The sequence below is a fragment of the Myotis daubentonii genome, chromosome 4 (genome assembly GCF_963259705.1).
Source record: "Myotis daubentonii chromosome 4, mMyoDau2.1, whole genome shotgun sequence".
NCBI classification, from domain to species: Eukaryota; Metazoa; Chordata; class Mammalia; order Chiroptera; family Vespertilionidae; genus Myotis; species Myotis daubentonii.
This window is the reverse complement of record NC_081843.1, coordinates 20,191,815-20,212,980: the sequence shown is the minus strand read 5'-3', so window position 1 is coordinate 20,212,980 and position 21,166 is coordinate 20,191,815. Positions and strand designations below refer to the sequence as shown.

The following is a 21,166-nucleotide window of genomic DNA, read 5'->3' as shown; positions in this document are numbered from 1 at the left end:
CTCTCCCTTCCTCTCTGTAAAAAATCAATAAAATAGCCCTAACTGGTTTGGCTTACTGCAGTGATGGCGAACCTTTTGAGCTCGGCGTATCAGCATTTTGAAAAACCCTAACTTAACTCTGGTGCCGTGTCACATATAGAAATTTTTTGATATTTGCAACCATAGTAAAACAAAGATTTATATATTTTTTAATATATATTTTATTGATTTTTTACAGAGAGATAGAGAGTTAGAAACATCGATAAGAGAGAAACATCGATCAGCTGCCTCCTGCACACTCCCCACTGGGGATGTGCCCGCAACCAAGGTACATGCCCTTGACCGGAATCGAACCTGGAACCCTTCAGTACGGCCGACCCTCTATCCACTGAGCCAAACCGGTCAGGCAAGATTTATATTTTTGATATTTATTTTATATATTTAAATGCCATTTAACAAAGAAAAATCAACCAAAAAAATGAGTTCGCATGTCACCTCTGACACGCGTAGGTTCGCCATCACTGGCTTAGTGGATAGATCATTGGGCCTAGGGACTGAAAGGTCCCAGGTTCGATTCTGGCCAAGGACACATACCCGGGTTGTGGGCTCGATCCCCAGTAGGGGGCGTGCAAGAGGCAGCCAGTCAATGATTCTCTCTCATCATTGATGTTTCTATCTCTCCTTCTCCCTCTCTGAAATCAATAAAAATGTATTTTTTTAAAAAGAAGGGAACAGGGCTTGCTATTTCTTTTTATTTTAATCCTCATCCGATGATATGTTTTTTGATTTGAGAGAGAAAGAGAGAGAGAGAGAGAGAGAGAGAGAGAGAGAGAGAGAGAGAGAGACATCGATTGGTTGCCTCCTGTATGCACCCAGACTGGGGATTGAACCTGCAACCTTTTTGTCGTATGAGATAATGCTTTAACCAACTGACCACCTGGCCTGGGCGGGCCTGCTATTTCTGGCTCTACTCCTTGATCTTGTTGGCAGTTATATGACAATTAGCTTCGTAAAAAACCACTGAGCTGTTCTTTCTTTGTGTATACGTTTCTATATACATGTTACATGATATAAGAAAATGGTTTACAGAAAGTATTTGGAAAAATACTAACATACCTTTTGATGTAGCAATTTCTCGTCTAGGAATTTATCCTATGGAAATATTTGCACATGTGTGAAATGACTATGTACATGGTTGTCCACTCATGCTTCCTTTGTAATGGCAAAATATTGGAAACAACCTAGAGACCCATTGATAGGGAACTGGTTGGATAACCCAAGTGCCTTGTACAATGGAATACTCTGCAGCCATGAAAAGGGATAAGATCTCTGTAACATATTAGAGATAAAGCGCCCAACTGTGACCATTTTTAAAATACACAGCTGCTTGTAGGGAGCAGAGGGGTCTAGGAGATGGGGATAAGGGTTGAAAATTTACTTTTTTGTGTAAACCCATTTGTACTGTTTGTTTTACCATGCACTGCATCACCGATTTGGGAAATAATTATTCTTAAAAAGCAGAGTAAGTACATACATTCAGACCAGGTGAAAGGCATGGAAGAGAAAGAGGAGGGAGTTCAACCCTCTGGCACTTGGAGGTCCCCAGTGAAACCCGTGTTCAAAGCCTTGGGTTAGAACCTGGGCAGTTCTCGGTTCAAGTCCAGCTTCAGGTTCTTCCTATCTCTGTGACGTTGGCCGAGAAAGTTAAAATGCTCTGATTCTGTGTCCTCATTCACAGAAGAGGACCTTCCCACCTGGGTTATTGAGAGCATGAAATCAAATAATCCTAATAGAGCCAGTGGTTGGCAGGCAGAAAGCATTCTACCATGTTTCCTCTTTCTTAAAAATAAAATTAAAAATATATATTTTTTATTGATTTCAGAGAGGATGGGAGAGGGAGAGAGAGATAGAAACATCAATGATGAGAGAGAATCATTGATTGGCTGCCTCCTGCACACCCCCACTGGGGCTCAAGCCTGCAACCCAGGCATGTGCCCTTGACGAGAATCAAACCCGGGACCCTTCAGTCTGCAGCCCGATGCTTTATCCACTGAGCCAAACCGGCTGGCGCAAGGTTCCCTCTTTTAAAAAAATTATATATATATATTTCAGAGAGGTAGGGAGAGGGAGAGCTAGAAACATCAACGATGAGAGAGAATCCCTGATTGGGTGCCTCCTGCACGACCTGTACTGGGGATTGAGCCTGAAACCCGGACATGTGCCCTGACTTGGAATCGAACTGTGACCTCCTGGTTCATGGGTTGACACTCCATCACTGAGCCACAGTGGCCGGCCAACCATGTTCCCTCTTATCATCCAATCTAACAATCACCAATACAATGTTGCCATTTTACAGATGAGAAAATCGAGGTCCAAAAGTCCTGTCTTAGGACACTCAGGGAGCTAGCAATACACCTGTTTTCCAAATACTTGCCTTTTCCTTAACCCCATAGGAGTGCCTGAGAAGCAGAGGCAAACCTAGGCCCACAGCAGGATCACATGGTTGAATCTGATCGATTCCTGCAAATGATTTGAGTTGCTGGTGGGCGGTTGCTGCTGAAAGGAAGCGCTTTGGACTTTCTCCACCTACGACTGGTTTTACTATAACTGCGCTATTATAGTAAAGGGATAAGACAATATATTCCCATTGATTGATGAGTAAACTAAGCCCAGGCAAGGCAGTGGTCCTTTCTGAGTCTCCATGTCCACCTCCACAATTAGACCAGTCTTTCCCCCCAGGGTTGCTGTGAGCAATGGATGAGCGAATATACAAAAAGCCCCCAGAACAGCCCTAGCACCCACCGAATGCTCGGCAAATATGAGCTGCTCTTGTTTATGAGTCAGTGTCATTATTAAGAGGGGCAGAGCTTGAGTTGACTCCATCCAGGGTCTTTTGACTGTTTCTTCTTGTCCTATAGCTTAGCATCACCCTGACAGCCCAGCGTGGAGCCCCCCTGGACCCTGTTCCCAGGTCAAAATGGCCCTGCTCTTCTGTGTGTGGTTCTTCCCTGAGCCCTGCTCTCGGCCCGGGCAAAGGCTGTGCACTTAGGGCTGGGGCGGATGCCAGGCATGCAAATCCGCAAGCAGGCAGCAATTTGCACAAATGCTCCGTGGTGTGCTCATTTCCAGCCTGTCCCCAAAACGGCACTCAGCCTGAAAAGCCAGCGGGGAGCTATTTACAGCTCTGGGCAAGGGGAGGGGGGCAGGTTCTGTTCAGCACATCTAGCCCAGGTGGCGGCTTGCTCCTCTGGCTACTGCACGAGGCTGTGCGGTCAGCCTTGCCCCGAAGGAGCTCAGAGGTCCTAAAAGCTTTTGCTCGAAGGCCAGCGATCCACCCGGGGGGTTGTCTGGTTCCCTCATTAAATCCACTGAGAGGCAAGTGGGAGAAGGTGTCCCTGGGCTCCCCCCAACAGCTGCCAATGGATTCTAAACATTTTGAGGAAGGAAGGGATACAAGAGGCCTGTCAAAACCACTGACAGCTCTAGCCTCTTTGCTCCAGTGCAGGGTTGATAAACTATGATGGTGATGGTGGGGAAATATCTGGCCCCGGCCGGTTTTGTAAATAAAGTTTCATTAGAACACAGACATGCCCATTCATGGACATGGCCCATGGTTGCTGTCATGGTACAGACAATTGAATAGCTGCAATAGTAACTGTATGGCCAGAAAGCCACAAATATCTACTGTCGTCTCCTTTAGAAAAAAGTTGCCTAGCCCTGCCGTAGGTGAAGCCCCCACCAGCTCACCTTCTATCAGGCTTCTCTGTCTGATGCTCCTGTCGTCGGTCCAGAAGGATCTTTCTCAAGTGCTAATCAAAACATGTCACTTCTATGTTTAAAACCCTTCCATGATTCCCCCTTGGTCTCTGGTCAAGTTCAAGCGCATTATCATAGGTCACCTGGCTGTCCATGATCTGGCCCTCCTGCAGCTCTCCTCTCCTCATTCACCCACTCTGTGCTCCAGCTAACGCCTCCACGATACTCTGAACGTTGGTTTCATAGGGAAAAAAAAGAATCTCAATGAAAAATTATGCAATATCGACATACAATGCAAGCCTTCACACTATCTGACTCTAGCCCTGTTCATTATCTTCAAGCTATTTTTTCCAACTCTTTGTAATTTGTTAGGAGACTGATAGACAAGCAAATTCTGTCTTGTCTAACCGCTGTTGGCCCCATTTGCCACTCAGTTTAACATTCTTTTACTCCACAGACAATTATGCTTTATTTGACTTTTCCTTTGAACCAGTTCTAACATCTGCCCAGTCCCCTCACTGAATGAGCTTAATATCAATAACAAGTGTTCATTTTTGTATCTGTATGGGAGTCATGATTTTATCCTTTTTTCCCTTGAAGATTTTCTTTTAACAGTTTTGCAGGAAGTCTCTGAGCCTCTCTGTTCATATTTTCTTTGTTAAGACCTTTCCTTCTTTTCTGCCTTTTTCTCCTGAAAGTTCTTCCCCAGAATCCCCAGGGTCAGGGGCATGTAATCTCTTTCTTCTCTCAGCCGGAGCCTCTATCTTCCCCCCTCCCCAAGTTACTCATCTCACTGAATAGCAGTTGTTTGTGGGCACCCCAGCTACCCTAGAAGATCTTCTGGTGTAATAACTGTCTCTCTCTCTCTCTCTCTCTCTCTCTCTCTCTCTCTCTTTCTCTAACACACACACATACACACACACACGCAGACACACACACTTAGTACTGTACAGGACACCTGGAAGTTGTACAATAACTGACAGGCCAAGGTTGTGGATTTGGTCCCCAATCAAGGCATATACAAGAATCAACCTAAAGTGAATGCATCTATAAGCGGAACAACAAATTGATATTTCTCTCTCTGTCTCTCCCTCTCTCTATTAAAACCAATCAATAAAATTATTTGTTTAAAAAGAGTGAGACCTTGTCTTTCTTGTTCAACACTATTTACAGACCAGTGATGGCGAACCTTTTGAGCTCAGTGTGTCAGCATTTTGAAAAACCCTAACTTAATTCTGGTGCCGTGTCACATATAGAAATTTTTTGATATTTGCAACCATAGTAAAACAAAGACTTATATTTTTGATATTTATTTTATATATTTAAATGCCATTTAACAAAGAAAAATCAACCAAAAAAATGAGTTTGCGTGTCACCTCTGATACGCTTGTCATAGGTTCGCCATCACTGATCTAGACTGTGAGCCCCTTGTGGGCAGGATCTGCACTGTAGTCACCTTGATATCCCAAGGTCACAAGACAGTGTCTGACCATAGGAGCTGAGCAAATATCTAAATACAAGAGGAAATGGCAACACAAACATACATTTAAGTGTACATAGAACTCTTACAACTCAATGAAACGATAAACAACCCAGTTCAAAAATGGGCAAAGGTCTCAAATGGACATTTCCCCAAAGAAGATACACAAATGGCCAACAAGCACGTGGAAAGATGCCCAACATCATTAGTCATCAGAGAAGTGCAAATCCAAACTACAAGCAGATACCTTCACATCTGCTAGAATGGAAGTAATGGTAATAGTAATAACGACAATACAGAAAATAATGTGTTGGCAAAGATGTGAAAAAATTGGAACCTTTACACAGTGCTGGTAGGAATGTAAAATGGTATAGTTTGGCAGTTCCTCGAAAAGTTAAGCAAAAAATTACCATATGACCCGGCAGTTCCACTCCTGTGCATATACCCTCAAAAGGTTGAAAACGGGTCTTCAACCCAAAACTTGTCCACATATTTATAGCAGCCTTATTCACAATAGCTAAAAGTTGGAAACAGCCCAAATGTCCATCACCTGACGAATGGATGAACAAGTTGGTCTATCCATACAATAGAATATTTTTTAGCCATAAAAAGGAACAAAATACTGACACATGCTACAACATGGAGAAGCCAGATACAACAGCCCATGTATTTCATGATCCCATTTGTGTGAAATATTCAGAATAGGCAAATCGATCGAGTCAGAAAACAGATTAGTGGTTGTCAGGAGCTAGGGAAGCGGTTCTCAACCTGTGGGTCGCGACCCCTTTGGGGGTCCAACGACCCTTTCACAGGAGTCGCCTAAGACCATCGGAAAACACATATATAATTACATATTGTTTTTGTGATGAATCACTATGCTTTAATTATGTTCGATTTGTAACAATGAAATTGGGGGTCACCACAACATAAGGAACTGTATTAAAGGGTCGCGGCATTAGGAAGGTTGAGAACCACTGAGCTAGGGGGAGGGGAAGTGACTGCTTATTGGGTACAAGCTTTTCTTTTGGGGTGATAAAGCAGTTCTGGATCTAGATGGTGGTGATGGTTGTATACTATTTGAAATGTACTAAATGTCACTGAATTGTACATTTTACAACAATTAAAATGGTTAATTTTATGTCATGTGTATTTTACCATCATAAACAAATACATTTACGTGCACACAAAATGCTCACGGAGTCTCTCCTGTGTGCCAGGAACTGTGCTCTGCATTTGGGACACGGGAGCAAACGAGACCAGTGTGCTCGCTCCCCTCCAGCAGTTCCAGGAAGGGAGAAACGGCAGCCCACAGTCCTGGACCCTGGGCAGCCCTGGATGTGGGTGGTGGGAGTTCAGGGAGGAGAAATGGTCTCCTGCTGTGGGTGGGGAGGACCAGGGAGATGTGCTATCACAGACAGAACGGGAGATAGCTCCCGAAGGAGGAGGAAGATGTGCCCGGGGAGAGCTGATCTTATTACTGAAGGGATGTGCAATTAGAGGCCGCATCAGGCCATCCTGTCCCCGCGATGAGTAAGACCGTGAATGCACGGAGCGTCTAGAAAAGCAAGGAGCGTTGGACCCAAGGGAGAAGGGAAGAGAGCAGTCACCCTCAGAACCCCCTCCCCGGACTCTCTGCTGGGCGGCAGTGGAGAGTGGGGGGTGCTGATTCAGCCAGCTGCCACTCAGAGGCTTTGTCTGCCTCCCGGCCGGCCGGGGGCAGGTGGGCAGAGAGAAGGGGAGAGCCAGGACTCGCATCACTTAAGCAGGACTGTGTCCCGGGAGTTTGAACTCTTCCAGTTAATTTTCATAATAACCCAGGTAGGTTCTACCATTGCCCCTCCTTCTTTTGTTAAAAACAAAATTTACAAGTGTTCCCTTTTTAAAGATGGGGACATGAGACACTGCGGGGTAAAGTGGCCATGGCCTGAGGCTGCAGTCAGTCCAACCCCAAGATCCACTGGGCTGCTGGGGGAAGGACTTCCTGTGGCCAGGGAGGCTCGGCTGGTGGAGATGAGGCCTCAGATTCCTGTGTCCTGGTTCCAGAACTCTCAGGAAGCTCACAGCCCGAGTTTCAGCCACTGGTTCCACATCTCTGGAGAGAAGGACGCATGTATGCAGGTCCTCAGACCATATCCACCAGCAGACACTGCGGCTGGGCAGCTGAAACAGCCCCAGCTTGGGATTCAGAACTCGGCTGGAGTTCCACTGCTGTACATATCCTGGCTGAGGGGCCCTGAGCAAGTCCCTCAACTTGGGTGGGCTCTGCTTTGCTCATTTTTAATGCACGGGAAGCTGGCTAGGGTAACCTTTTCTTCTTTTCTCTCATGAATATTTTCTTCTATGTATAGGTCCTCTCCATGCTCCTCATTCCTCTAATTACCAATTTTCATATGTGTTTACATACAATATTTTTTCCCAAAAAATGGGATTATACTGCATATATTGATATTTGCGACTTTATTGTTTTCATGAAACAGTAAGTTTCAGAGACGTTTCCAGGTCAGGAATGTAGATCTACACCGTTCTTCTAAACTACGCTCATTTTCTCATGTGACTGCACGGTCATGTAACTCCTCCCCGCGTTGGTATTAAAAAGCCCTGCAGTCTTGTATTCGTCGCTCTGCACACGTGTGGGCCTGTCTACAGAAGATTCCTAGAAGCTGGAGGGCTCGGCCAAAGGGCCATGGTGTTTACGTTTTGAAAGACTGCCAAACGATCTTCTGAAGAAAGCTCCACAGCTAGGTCACTTCTAAAACTGTTCTGAAACTGGCATGACCATGTCTTTGACCTCCAGCAGGACAGGAGGTAACAGCCTTAGAAAATCATTTAACCTCTGGGAGTCTTTGTTTGCTCATCTGTGAAACGGGAAACCTAGAGTAATACACACGAAGGTAATTTGGAGATGGCAGTCCTGTTTAAAACGTGAGGGATTAAAACCGTCATTAGCATTGGGAGGCTCAGGGCCCGACCACCACGACCCCCATCACACAGAAAGCAGAACGGAGGAGCCGGAGCAAGGAGGATGCTGTCTTATATCGAGCATCAACTCTGCGCAAGGCACAAATATTACACCAGTGGTTCCCGGTGGGTGTGGGGGAGATGACTTTGCCCCCGTGGGCATCTGACGGTGCTTGGAGACCGTTCTAGCGGTCACAGCTGGAGGCGGTTGAACTGGCATCTAATAGGTAGAGGGCAGGAATGATGCTGAGCATCCTACAGGAAAAGGGACAGCTCCACAGCACGGGACCATCCAGCCCCGAATGTCTGCAGTGCCGAGGATGAGAAAACCTGCCCGAGCTCTGTCTCTAATCTGCTGCCTACCTTACAGAAAACCTCCTTCAAAGACGAGTACACTGAGGCTCGGAGAGGTGAATGACTTGGCCAAGGTCCCCCGGCCAGCAGCAGCCGGGAGTTGACCTCTGGCCCCATCTGACTTTAGGGTCTGCGGTCCACTCCACACACCGCACTATCTCTGGGCAGGCATCACTCTTGCCTCCAAGTGCCGGCCAACCTTCACTGCCTTGGCCCCTGGCAGATGATCTACGGGGCAGGTTATCAGTTTTGCCTAAAAGCACAACCTCCCTGCCGTTTTAGAGGTTTTATGACTTCAGGCTGGTAGTCATAATCATTGTGTCCGTTGACGGTGTGCCACACAGTTTATGAAGATGAACTCATTTTACTCTGATAACGACCCTGAGGGAACCTGGTCGCAGAGAGGTTAATCATTTCCCCAAGATTACATAGTAAGTAGCAGGTTTGGGCTCTGGACCCAGATAAGAGGGGTCAGAGACCAATCTCTCAACCCGTATACACTACGGTTCCCTCATGCTCTAAACCAGTGGTTCTCAACCTTCCTAATGCCGCGACCCTTTAATACAGTTCCTCATGTTGTGGTGACCCCCAATTTCATTGTTACAAATCGAACATAATTAAAGCATAGTGATTCATCACAAAAACAATATGTAATTATATATGTGTTTTTCCGATGGTCTTAGGCGACTCCTGTGAAAGGGTCGTTGGACCCCCAAAGGGGTCGCGACCCACAGGTTGAGAACCGCTGATCTAAACGTTCCTCTTGGCGCCTTGAATTTGGCTCCTGATCTAAATTGGAGTGTGACGACGGGCCAGAGTTCCAGCTCTTGTACCACCCAACGCCTCAGGAAGAGAAGCCGTGCTCTGAGCGGGGATGGGAGATGGCTGCAGGGCCCTCGGGGCTGGGAGGATGTCCAGGGACCGAGAGGGAAAAGGCCCTGAAGGAAAGGACGTTCCTTCCTCGGACCCTGCCCACGGTTCCTGGAGCAAACCTGGCTGTGCAACTGAGGCTCCGCAGGGGTCTTCGCTCCAGCATAGTGCAAGCAACCTTATTTGCGATCCCGGGTGGATGTGGATTTCGGCAAGCGTAAAGGTGGCAGTGGGCTAAGTCAGCTCCTGGCTTTCCTCTGACCAGTGGGGACAGCAGTGCCCAGTGGTCAGGACGTAAATGTGAGGACTGGAGGTAGTGTCCAGGATCCTGGACCCCACAAGCCCTGGAGAGGCTGTGAGCAGCCAGCTTTGCCACCCGTCGGCTGGGTGACCTTGAGCAAGTCTCTCCCCCTCTTTGTGCGTCTGATTGCTTAACCGTCAAAGGAAGGGGCAGGATCTTGACCTAGAAGCCCTTTGAGGTCTTAGGGCTCCAGATGGGGCCATTTCTCCCTCTCCAGGGCCAACCTCTTTGGGCATCCAGGACGCACGTATCTCCACACTCCAAGTCCCGGGGAAAGCTGCAAAGAGCAAGGCAACGCTCCTTGCCTTTCTCTTCGCAGTCCCCACAGTCTGGCCCACAGAGAAGAGCTGCTCACAGCCCCCCTCAAGTCACCCACATCCTGTCCGTCAGACCAGCTTCCTCGGAGCAGCAAAGCCGACCCTGTCTCCAGCCCAGTAGACGGCTCCTGCAGCATCCATCCCCCCTGGTCAAGTGCCTAGGGAATCCCACTGGGCAATGCCCAAGGAGCTGGGGGGGGGGGGACAGGGAGCAAACTGGGCCCTTCTTTCTGCATGGACACCCCCTTCTCTAGGAGAGGGGAAGGACTCGTGTATGTGTGGGTGGGTGGGTGGGTGTTGGGGGGCAGGGGTCCCTGCTAGCTCTGCCGCCTGAGAGCCCATCTCTGCTGTCCGAGCTTGGAGGCTCCTGGAAGGGTCTCTAGGCTCAGGACCCCAGCTCTCAGGACTGCGGTCACTAGGCCTTCTTACTAAACCTCGCACCCTGGCCAGGGTGCGGAGAGGAGATGGCATTAGGTGGAGCAGTGAGGTGTGGCGGGATGGCTGGGGAAGGATGGGATTGGGTGTGTGTGTGGGGGGGGGGGGGGGACTTGTGTGAAAGGGTTAGATAGCCAGACCCTTACCCTGTTTCTGAGTATAAAAGCCCCTCATCTCCATCTTCAGGGGAGGAAGAGGGGGAGCCCTCTGAGGGAGGGGCTCACTTCCCAGGGTGTCTGGGAGCCTCCATTTTCTGGGGAGAGCACACTGTCACCCACAGGCTGAGAAGACCCCATCCTTCAGAGGGAGGGTGGAGAGGATCCAAACTTAGTGTGTGTGTGGGGGGGGGAGGGGGAACATGTGTCTCCAAAGAGATGAGAGGGCCCTAGGTACCTGGCGAAGCTGGACCCCACTTTTGGGGGGGGCACATTGCAGCCAAGGGGTGAATGAGAGACCCTAAAGGGTCACGAGGAGGAGCCCCTTTCTGACGGGAAAAGGAGGCTATTTGCTCTCTGGAGGGGGGAGGCCTTCTCCTTCGGGGGAGGGGGCCCCCGTCTCAGGAGGATGAGGGCCGTGCTTAGGAGCGAAGATGCAGGGTTTTGCTCCCGGGGCGGGGGGCAGGGCCGAGGGGCTCCACCTCGACTCCGCGCAGAGGGGCCCGCCCACGCGCCCCAGCGCCGCGCCCTTACCTCCAGGCCCGGCTCCGAGGTGCGGATCCGATCTGCCGGCCCGACCCGAGGGATCTGCGCCCCGCGCTCCGGCTGCGCCGGTCTCTGCCGCTTCCCCCAGCGACTCGAGGGGTCCCTGGCTCCGCCGAGGCGCGCGGACCAATCAGCGCTACCGGCCCCGGCCTCGCTCGCGCCGCAGCCAATGAGCGCGCCCGCCACGGGCCACCGCCCCCGGGGGGAGGAGGAGGAGGCGGGGCGGGGGTAGAGTCCGGTCTCCGGGGGCGCGGAAGCCGGGGGGCCTGGTGGAGGGACCGCGAGGGCCGGAGCGGCGGGCGGCCGAGGACCCCCATCAAGCCGCGGAGAGCCTCCCTGAGGGGGGTTCGGAGCCCGTCTTTAAAGGGGGGTGGGGCAGGCGGCTCTATTGGTTAATTTCACCTCGGCCTTAATTACTCCGGCACCGTTTCTGGACCCTCAGGGCTGCGGGTGAGTGTAGCTGCCCAACTGCACTCGGCACCCCGGAACCCGGGCTGGAACCCTGGAGTCAGGGTGAGACAAGGTTTGGTAGGAAAGGAGGGGAAAGAGCATCATGCTTGCCTCCCTGCACCCCCAATGCGGGCGCTCAGCTCAGCCCTCTGAGCTGCCATTCACGTAACACCTCCTGGCCCACCAGCTGCAGAAGGCAAAGAGCTTGTGCACTGCGGGCACAATGCAGAGAGCACTGGACTAGGAGCCCATGGTTCCTTCTGCAAGTCCTAGGGCAGGTCACTCCACCTTCCCTGATTCTCAATTTCCTAAATAGTACGTAAATGCAGACAACAGAGATAATGCCTCCTTCATGGGCGTGAATGAGATCGGGATGTGATGAAGGTGCTTTAATAAAAAATAAAATGCTGTATGAGAGCTAGTTTACACTAAAGTGTGAATGACTGATACCCTGTAGCTTTCTGAAGGTATCTGGAAAAATGATACAGTCATTCAGTGGTAAAGTCAAAGACATAAGAAACTGCCCAGCAGAACAACATGAGATCACCAAGTGCTCATGATGAATGGTTGGTCAAATGGAGATTCCAGACCTTAAAAGGCCAGGAAAGAATACTGCTTGCTTTCCCCCGACTCAGCCTCATCAGGTAACTATAGGGTGTTCAAAAAAAAAAAAAATGCACACACACTTCACAGCTGATAGCTCAATTGATGTTTCTTTCTTTTCAGATTTAACCCATTGGAATTCATAATTATTCAAAGTGTGTATACATTATTTGGGGACACCCTGAGGTCCCTCCTTTCTGCCTTATCTCTGATTAGGCAAGAAGAACTGTGGGAATTAAGAATCTAAGATAGCCCTGGCCGATTTGGTTCAGTATTTAGAGTGTCCACCCTCAGACCAAAGGGTCTCAGGTCAATTCCCTGTCAAGGGCACTTACCTTGGTTGCAAGTATCCCAGCTCCGATTTGTCTCTCATGTTGATATTTCTCTCTCTCTCCCCCCCTTCCTCCCTCCTTTCTACTCTCTCTCAAAATCAATGGAAAATATGTCCTTGGGTGAGGATTTAAAAAAAAAGAATTTAAGATAAATATATAATACAAACAAATAAATAAAAACTTTCAACCAACCATCTGTTCCCTAGTATGGTCTGTGACTGTAGGGACTAAACAGAAACAATAAATAAGAGTAAATAATTCAAAGGAACAGACAGGAAATAGAATTGATCTACAGTCCTGCTGAAACTGAGAGAGCTCTGACAATTTCTTTGGTATTTTAATCTTGTCATCTGGCTTACAGAACTTTATGAGGCCAGGGTTATAAATTTAGCAATTTTTCCTTAATACCTAAGCCATGAAGACCATTCCCTTTATTGCCTAAGACCCACCCAAAGAAATCAAATGGTCAGTACACATGGGAGGAAATAAAGTTGTCAAAGAGAGGCAAGTGAAAGCGATGAAAAATGTCATCTATCAAAATGGTCTCATTTTCATTATTCTAATTATTATTATTTATGGACGTTTTAAGGAAGTGGATGATTTCAAGACTTGCTGATAGAAGGACAAATGATCACAGCTTTTCTGGAACGAAACTAGGTATTTTATTTTTAAAATCTTAAAAATGAGTTTACCCTTTGACCTAGCAATTAAACCTCTATGAATTTACCCTAAAACAATGAATGGTGCAAAACTTTAGTAATAAAGTGGTTTACTGTCATTTTACTGTAGCAAAAAACTAGAAACTTAAATGTACAATAATAGGGCTGAAGGGACATCTGCTGTATGCGACAGAATGCCTCCAATCAAACATAGGTGTTGAATGTTGTGGAAATCTCATCTCAAAACACTAAATGGCCCTAGCTGGTGTGGCTCAGTCGATTGGGTGTCATCCCATGCACCAAAGGGCTGCTGGTTGGATTCTTGATCAGGGCCTATGCCTGGGGTTGCAGGCTCAGTCCCCTGTAGAGGGTGTGCAGGATGCAGCTGACCAGCTGATCCATGTTACCCTCTCATTGATGTTTCTCTCTTCTGCTTTCCTCTCTCTCTCTCTCTCTCTCTCTCTCTCTCTCTCTCTCAAAAAAAAATAAAAAAAAAAATCGCCGAAACCGGTTTGGCTCAGTGGATAGAGCATCGGCCTGCGGACTGAAAGGTCCCAGGTTCGATTCCGGTCAAGGGCATGTACCTGGGTTGCGGGCACATCCCCAGTGGGAGATGTGCAGGAGGCAGCTGATCGATGTTTCTCTCTCATCGATGTTTCTGACTCTCTATCTCTCTCTCTTCCTCTCTGTGAAAAATCAATAAAATATATTTTTAAAAAAATCAATAAACTAAAAAAAAAAAAGACAAACCGCTTTAAAAAATATTATTTAATCCTCACTGGAGGATATTTTTCCCCACTGATTTTGAAGAGAGTGGAAGGGAGGGGGAGGGGAGAAGGGGAGAGAGGAGAGAGAGAGAAACATCAGTGTGAGAACCACATCAATCAGTTGCCTCCTGCACATGCCCCAACTTGCAACGCAGGTACGTGCCCTTATTAGAATCAAACCTGTGACCCTTTGGTTCATGGGCCAACACTGTAACCACTGAGCAATACTGGCTGGAGCTAAAAAACGATTAAGTGAACAAAGATAATCACCGAAAAGCTTATTTGGTATGATTCTATTTTTGTTAAATCTATATAAATAGAGGCAGGCCAGTGCTGTCCAATAGAACTTGCTGTGATGGTGGAAGTGTTCTGATCTGTGTTGTCCGATGTGGTAGCCACCAGCCATATGTAGGTTTTGGACACTTGTCATGTCACTAGTTAACTGAGAAACTGAACTTTCAAGTGTTCTGGAGTTTTAGTTTTAAGTTAAATAGTCACATGTGGCTAGTGGCTATCACATTGGATGGTAGACAGACTGATAGATATATCGATAGACAGAAAAATAAATATCTACTAGTAGAAGTAGTTATCTTTGTATGCTGAAATTATGGATGATTCTAATTTTACTTTATTTACATGCCACCAATTTCTAATTATTTAAAATGAATATATGTTGCTCTTGTGCTTAAATATATTTAAAATAAAAAACAAAAGTAAAATAATCCAATTAAAAATAAGCAGAGGACCTGAATAAACACTTCTCCAAAGATGCCATATAGATGGCCAAAGACATATGAAAAGATGCTCAATGTCACTAATCATCAGGGAAATGCAAATTAAATCACTATATCACCTCCCACCTGTCAGAATGCCTGTTGTCAATATATAGCAACAAATGGCAAGTGTTGATGAGAATGTGGGGAAAAGGGGACCCTTTTGCACTGTTGGTTTGATTGCAAATTGGTGCAGCCACTGTAGAGAACAGTATGGATATTCCTCAAAAATTAAAAATAGAACTGCCATATGATCAGAAATTCCACTTCTGGGTTTTTATCTGAAGAAAACAAACACTAATTTGGAAAAATATATGCACCCCTTTGTTGATTACAGCATTGCTAGTAATAGCCAAGATATGGAGCAACCTAGATGTCCATCAACAGATAAATGGATAAAGAAGATGTGGTGCATATATACAATGGAATATTATTCATTCATAAAAGAAAAATTTCCATTTGCTATAACATGGATAGACCTATAAGGTATTATACTAAACTAGAGGCCTGATGCATGAAGATTCGTGCAAGAATGGGCCTTTCTTCCCCTGGCTGCCGGCACTGCCTTTGATCCAGCCAGAGCCTCCTTTCTGCCTTCCTGCCTTCCCATGCTACCCAGAGGCCCGGAGTGGCTGGGGCCCTGTGGAACGCCTGCATCCTGCCCCGCCCCCGGCCACTTGGTACCTGTGTATGCAAATTAACCCACCATCTTTCTTGGGTTGATTTGCATACTCACTCCTTATTGGCTGGTGGGTGTCATGAAGGTACCATCAATTTGCATCTGTCTCTTTTATTAGTGTAGATGAACTAAGTCAGAGAAAGACAAATACACTTATTTGTGGGATCTAAAAAGACCAAGCAAATAAATAAACAAAACAGAAACAGATCCATAAATACAGAGAATAAGCTGATGGTGCTAAAGGGGAGAGGTGGTGGGGAGATGAGAATAAAAAATAAAATGAAATGAAAAACAAAAAAGCAAAGTTTAAACCAAATGCAGCCCAACTTCTGTTTTGTATGATCTGCAAGCTATGATATAAAATGGGTTTGACATTTTAAATGTTAGAAAAAAAATGAAAAGAAGAATAATATTTTGTAGCACATGAAAATTATATAAAGTTCAAATTTCAGTGTGCATAAATAAAGTTTATTTTGGGACACAGCCAAACCCACTCACTTAGGCATCGTCTATTGCTGTCTTTGTGCTACAGTGGCTGAGCTGAGTAGTTGAGACAGACACCATCTAGCTTGCAAAGCCAAAAATATTTACCATCTGGCCTTTTTAGGAAAAAATTTGCCAGCCCTGGTATAATGCAATCAGGGGAAACAAAATGTGTAGAGTCCTCATTCGTCTATTCATTCATTCATTCATTCATTCATTCATTCATTCAACTATGTACGGAGACCCTGCTATGGGTGAGGACCTGGCCCTGGGCATTTGGGAGGTGTTGCACTGTTTCTGGTTAAGCAGAGGTGTGAGAGGGTATTTAGAGCCACATGCTTTGCAAGCTGATTCTCAAATAGCTTCATTGTGAAACTTGCAAAGAAAACTGTCAGCAGGTGGAGAAAGCCCTTCTCACATTAGCTTCACTTGCATTTTCCATAGTTCTGTGGTTTCCCTATGGAGCTGCTGGGGACAGCAGGTGCCTTCCAGGGGATGCTGAGAATGTTTTGCAGAGGCTGGCTGAGGTCCAGAATGGGAGCTCCATCTAAAAGAGCAGCTCCGTTTGGGAGGGCTCCCAGTGGCCCTCCCAAGAGGAGAAACAAGAGCAATAGAGTATGAGATTCTCAGGGTGCCAGCAGTGTGAGCAGGAAAGACCCTTAGAGAGCAGCAATGCCTTGTGCAGAAGAGGAAACGGGCCAGAGATGAGGATTCACTTTCTCAGAGCCATATTAAAATGTGTGCCTTATTTTCTAGGTCTGTGCTTTCCCCACTCCCTGCTCACAAAGTAATAAAGGGATATCATAGAGTGCCTTGGGTGTGATGGAAAGAGCATTAGTGTAGGACCTGATATTGAATTCCAGTATCACCTCCCAATGGCCACGTGACATTGAACAAGTCAGTTACCCCCCCTCTCAGCCTCTGTGTTTTCATCTAACTGGATAGTTAAAGTATCTACCACAATATTCACATGTCAAAGAATGAAGTTGAACCCTTACCTCACACCATATACACATATTAACTCATACTGGATCAAAGACCTAAATATTAAACTCAAAACTAGAAAACTCTTAGAAGAAAACATAGGGAGAAATCTTCATGACCTTGGATTTGGCAATGGCTTCTTAAATATGACACTAAAGCAAAAGAAACAAAAGTAGGTAAATTGTAATTCATCAAAATTAAAAACTTTTGTGCATTGAAGGACACTGTCAAGAATGAAAAGACAACCCACATAATGGGAGAGAATATTTGGAAATTATATATCAGAAAAGAGTCTAGCATTATAATCTCTTATAATTCAACCACAAAAAGACAAAAAACCCAACTCAAAAATGGGCAAAAATTTGAATGGACATTTCTTCAAAGAAGAAACACAAATGGCCAACAAGCCGATGAAATGATGTTCAACATCATTAGTCATTAGGGAAATGCAAATCAAAACCTGAATGATGTGCCACTTCACACCCACTAGGATGGCCATAATAAAAAGATGGAAAATCATAATTGTTGACAAGAAAGTGGAGATATTGAAACCCTTATACACTGCTGATGGGAATGTAAAATGTATGGAAGACATTTTGGTAGTCACTCAATAAGTTAACATAAAATTACCATATGACTGCTCAACTGGCGTGGCTCAGTGGTTGAGTGTCAACCTATGAACCAGGAGGTCACAATTCATTCCTGGTCAGGGCACATGCCTGGGTGGTGGGCTCGATCCCCAGTGTGGGGCATGCAGGAGGAAGCCAATCAACAATTCTCTCTCATCATTGATGTTTGTATTTCTCTCTTCCTCTCTGAAATTGATAAAAATATATTTTAAAAATTACCATATGACCCAGCAATACCACTCCTAGGTAGATATAGAAAATAATTGAAAATTGGTGCTCAAACCAAAACTGGTATATAAATGTTCATAGCAGCACTACAATAGCTAAAATGGAAATAATCCAAATGTCCCACCACTGATGAATGGATAAACAAATTGTGGTATGTCCATTCAATAGAATATTACTCAGTCATGAAAAGGAATGGAGTGCTGATACATGCCACTGAATGGATGAACTTAAAAAAAAAAAAGACCACATACCGTATGGCTCCATTTTTATGAAATATCCAGGATAGGTAAATCCATAGAGACAAAAAGCAGATTAGTGGTTGTCAGGGCTGGAGGTGGGGGAATGGGGAGTGACTGCCTAATGGGGTTTTCATTTGGGGTGATGAAAACTATATAACAGTGATGGTTGTACAATATTTTGAATGTACTTAATGCCACTGAATTGTATACTTTAAGATGGTTAACATGTTGTGTTATGTGTATCTTACCACAATATGAACAAAGTACCTACCACAGTGTGCAACTGTTTGGGGTAAATGAGAGGAGTTGTTCCTGGTCCCTGGTGGGTATCCATCCGTTGGCAGCTGTTGTTATTACTAGTTGCACCAAGTTATCTACCCGATGTGAGAGGCTGACCAGAGCTCATACATTCACTCACCAGCTTAGTAATTTATTCGTTCATTCCTTTGGTCAACAAATATGCATTTGGCACCTACTACGTGCAGGTGCTGACCTGTTTTCGGCACTGGGGACTTGAGGTCCCAGCCCAAGGAGCTTCCATTCTGGTGCTGGGAGACAGCAGGTAAAAGCAAACAAATATGTAACTAAGGAAGCTCATTTCTGACAATAAGTCCTCTGAGGGAAAAGAAAAACAAGAAGTTGTGACCAGCATCTGAGCAGGTACATCAGCCATGATGGCTAAGGAGTTGCCTGGAGTCTGGGACATTGAAGCTGAGGCCTGAATGCTAAGAGGGAGGCTAGATGAGATTTCCTCATGCTCACACTCATGCATTTGTCCCTAGTGCTGGGCTCCTTGAAGACCCGGGGGCTTCCTCCTGCTTGCTGTACCTAAATGACCCTGGGAAGATGGGGACAGTATGGGTAGGTGCCATGCCCAACAGAAGCTGCTGTGCAACTGACACGTCACAAACTCATTACAGCTTTATTCTGCTGTCTTTATGCTGACTGGACCCTTCAGAGCTGCCAGTCCAAAAGAGACGACAGTGCCATTCCCCTCCCAGCTCAGGACACATTGAAACACGGGGGAACTGTGTCATCCCCTTGCCACCTCCATGCCCTGCAGGGTTTCCCAGAGGCAGAAATGCACAAGGCAATCCCTGACACAAACATTCACCCTGCTCCAAACGTCAACAGGGCGGAGGCTGAGAAACCCTGCATTAGATAATGGGCATGTAGTTCCAAGAACACAGAAGGAGCTTCATAACACTAGGTCCCTTCCTCCTGTGGCTAGAGATGCCCTCAGAGTCACCCAATTCTTCTCGCCAATACATGTTAGGGCATCTCCAGGGCTAGGTGGAGCGGTGTGGCTCCCACTCTCACCTCCACTCCTGGAAAACACAGCCAAGAATTACTGTCTTTCCTGAGATCTGGGGACTTTGTTGGCCTGTCTGAGATCTCTGAGGTCAGTACATGGCATACAGTGGGTGCTCTATTAATTAATACTGGTTAATTGCACTGCATGCAAAGGGCAGGGCTGAACAGGATGCAGAGGGAGGGCACTGACTCCTCCTGCTCCTCTCTGGGGGAGCACTGGCTGGGCCCCAGGAGCTGTCCAGCAACTCCCTGCTGAAACTTCACAGAGGAGCTGAAAACCCAAACGGATATCAAACTCTTCCCCCAGGGCCAGCAAATCTACAGCTCATTCTCCTCCTCCTCCTCCTCCTCCTCCTCCTCCTCCTCCTCCTCCTCCTCCTCCTCCTCCTCCTCCTCCTCTTCCGTTCTCTGCTGTACAGACAACAGAAGATGAAAACCAGGGGACAGTATGGCAGAGAGCTTACATCTTCAAACTCTGGGGTTATAGAGATCTGGCTTCGTGTCCTGGCTGTGACAGTTAAGAACTGACTTAAGCTCTCCCAGCCTCAGTTCCTCATCTGGAAAATGGGGGTGCTGGTAACAACGCCTGCATGATTGGCCTCTCAGGAGTGTTAAGTGGGAAAAGCGTCAGCAGAGCATATAGGAAGCAGTCCACAAGTATTAGCGATTACTATAAACATTATCATAGTGTGGGCTCCTCCAGAAACAGACCTGAGACAGGACTTGAGTGCTTTATCTAGAAGTGATCCCAGGAGACACCATAGTGGAGTTCAACGACAGGGAAGGGAAGGTAGCGGAGCTGCACTCTGCTGGGAGCCCGCGGAGAACATGCATTTCAGAGTCATTTTCCCCAGGGGCAAGGGCACTGGGTATTTATACACCAGCTACTACCCTCACTGGTCACAGACTGCCTGCCCAGGTACCTCCAGTGTTGCCTGGAAGGTACCTGACCTGGTGTGGCTCCTGGGAGCAGCCCCTGAGATGGATTCTCTGGACTCCAGTCCCAGACCGGCCTTTGTCCCCAGGGATGCTGCTAAACATCTACGTGCACAGGACTTAGTGTGACTTGGGGCCCATCGCTGGCTCTCCTTGAGCCTCAGCTTTCTAGAATAAGATGGTAGCTTATCCTTGCTGGTTGCGGAGAGGATTAAATGTGGTGGCTTGTGCATGTCGCGTGGGAAATCACGCCCGCTTCACTAAGGCCCCCCCTTCTTGTGAGGACCACCCACCGAATCAGAGCTGCTTTTGTTGAAATGCCCTCCTCTGTCACCACAGGGAGATGACAACCCTCCCAATGCGCCACTTTCCTGGGTCACTGAGGGGCTGCCACCTGCCAGGCTGGGTCCTGAGCAGGGCTGCCCATGGCTCCAGGCTGCCTGACCCCTCCTCACGTCCGTGACACAGTGAGCTGGGTGGTGGCGTGGCGTGTGAATAAATAGATGACTTGGGGATCAGGAGTCCTTAGCAGCTACAGGGGGAACCACTGGCCTCAAATCAGACTCACCGGGGTTCCCTCGAAGCCCTATGGCTCACAGGCTGAGGGACCCCTGAGGCTTCTCTTCTGCTTTCTGATCCTGGGTTCCCTCCCCCATAAAACAAGGTGATACTATGAGATGCATCTGCTCAGCAAGATTAGAAGGCTGAGTTTTGCCCTGTTTTCCCAAGGCCATCCCCTGAGTCTTCAGGGTTACAGGGTCATCACATTAAGGACCCCAGTCTCCTGGTCCCATGTGGATCCCGTGAGGCAGGTGCCGTGAAAGAGCCTTATAAATGCAGAGAGCTGTACAGTGTAAGGAATAATTACTACCCAGTCGTGGTGGTGGACTGGGCACATCCAACCAGGACCGGAGACAGTTTGGGTTGTCACACTGGGCG

General features: G+C 47.0%; 1 protein-coding gene across 1 annotated transcript in view; it reads right to left on the bottom strand.

Moving 5' to 3' along the window:
• ABAT (4-aminobutyrate aminotransferase) overlaps window positions 1-11,283 on the bottom strand; it is an 82,669-nt gene extending 71,386 nt beyond the window's left edge. Inside the window, exon 1 of the mRNA XM_059693135.1 lies at window positions 11,140-11,283. The gene's annotated coding sequence lies outside the window, so the exon portion shown is untranslated. The remainder of the gene's footprint in view (window positions 1-11,139) is intronic.
• Window positions 11,284-21,166: the final 9,883 nt, after the last annotated feature.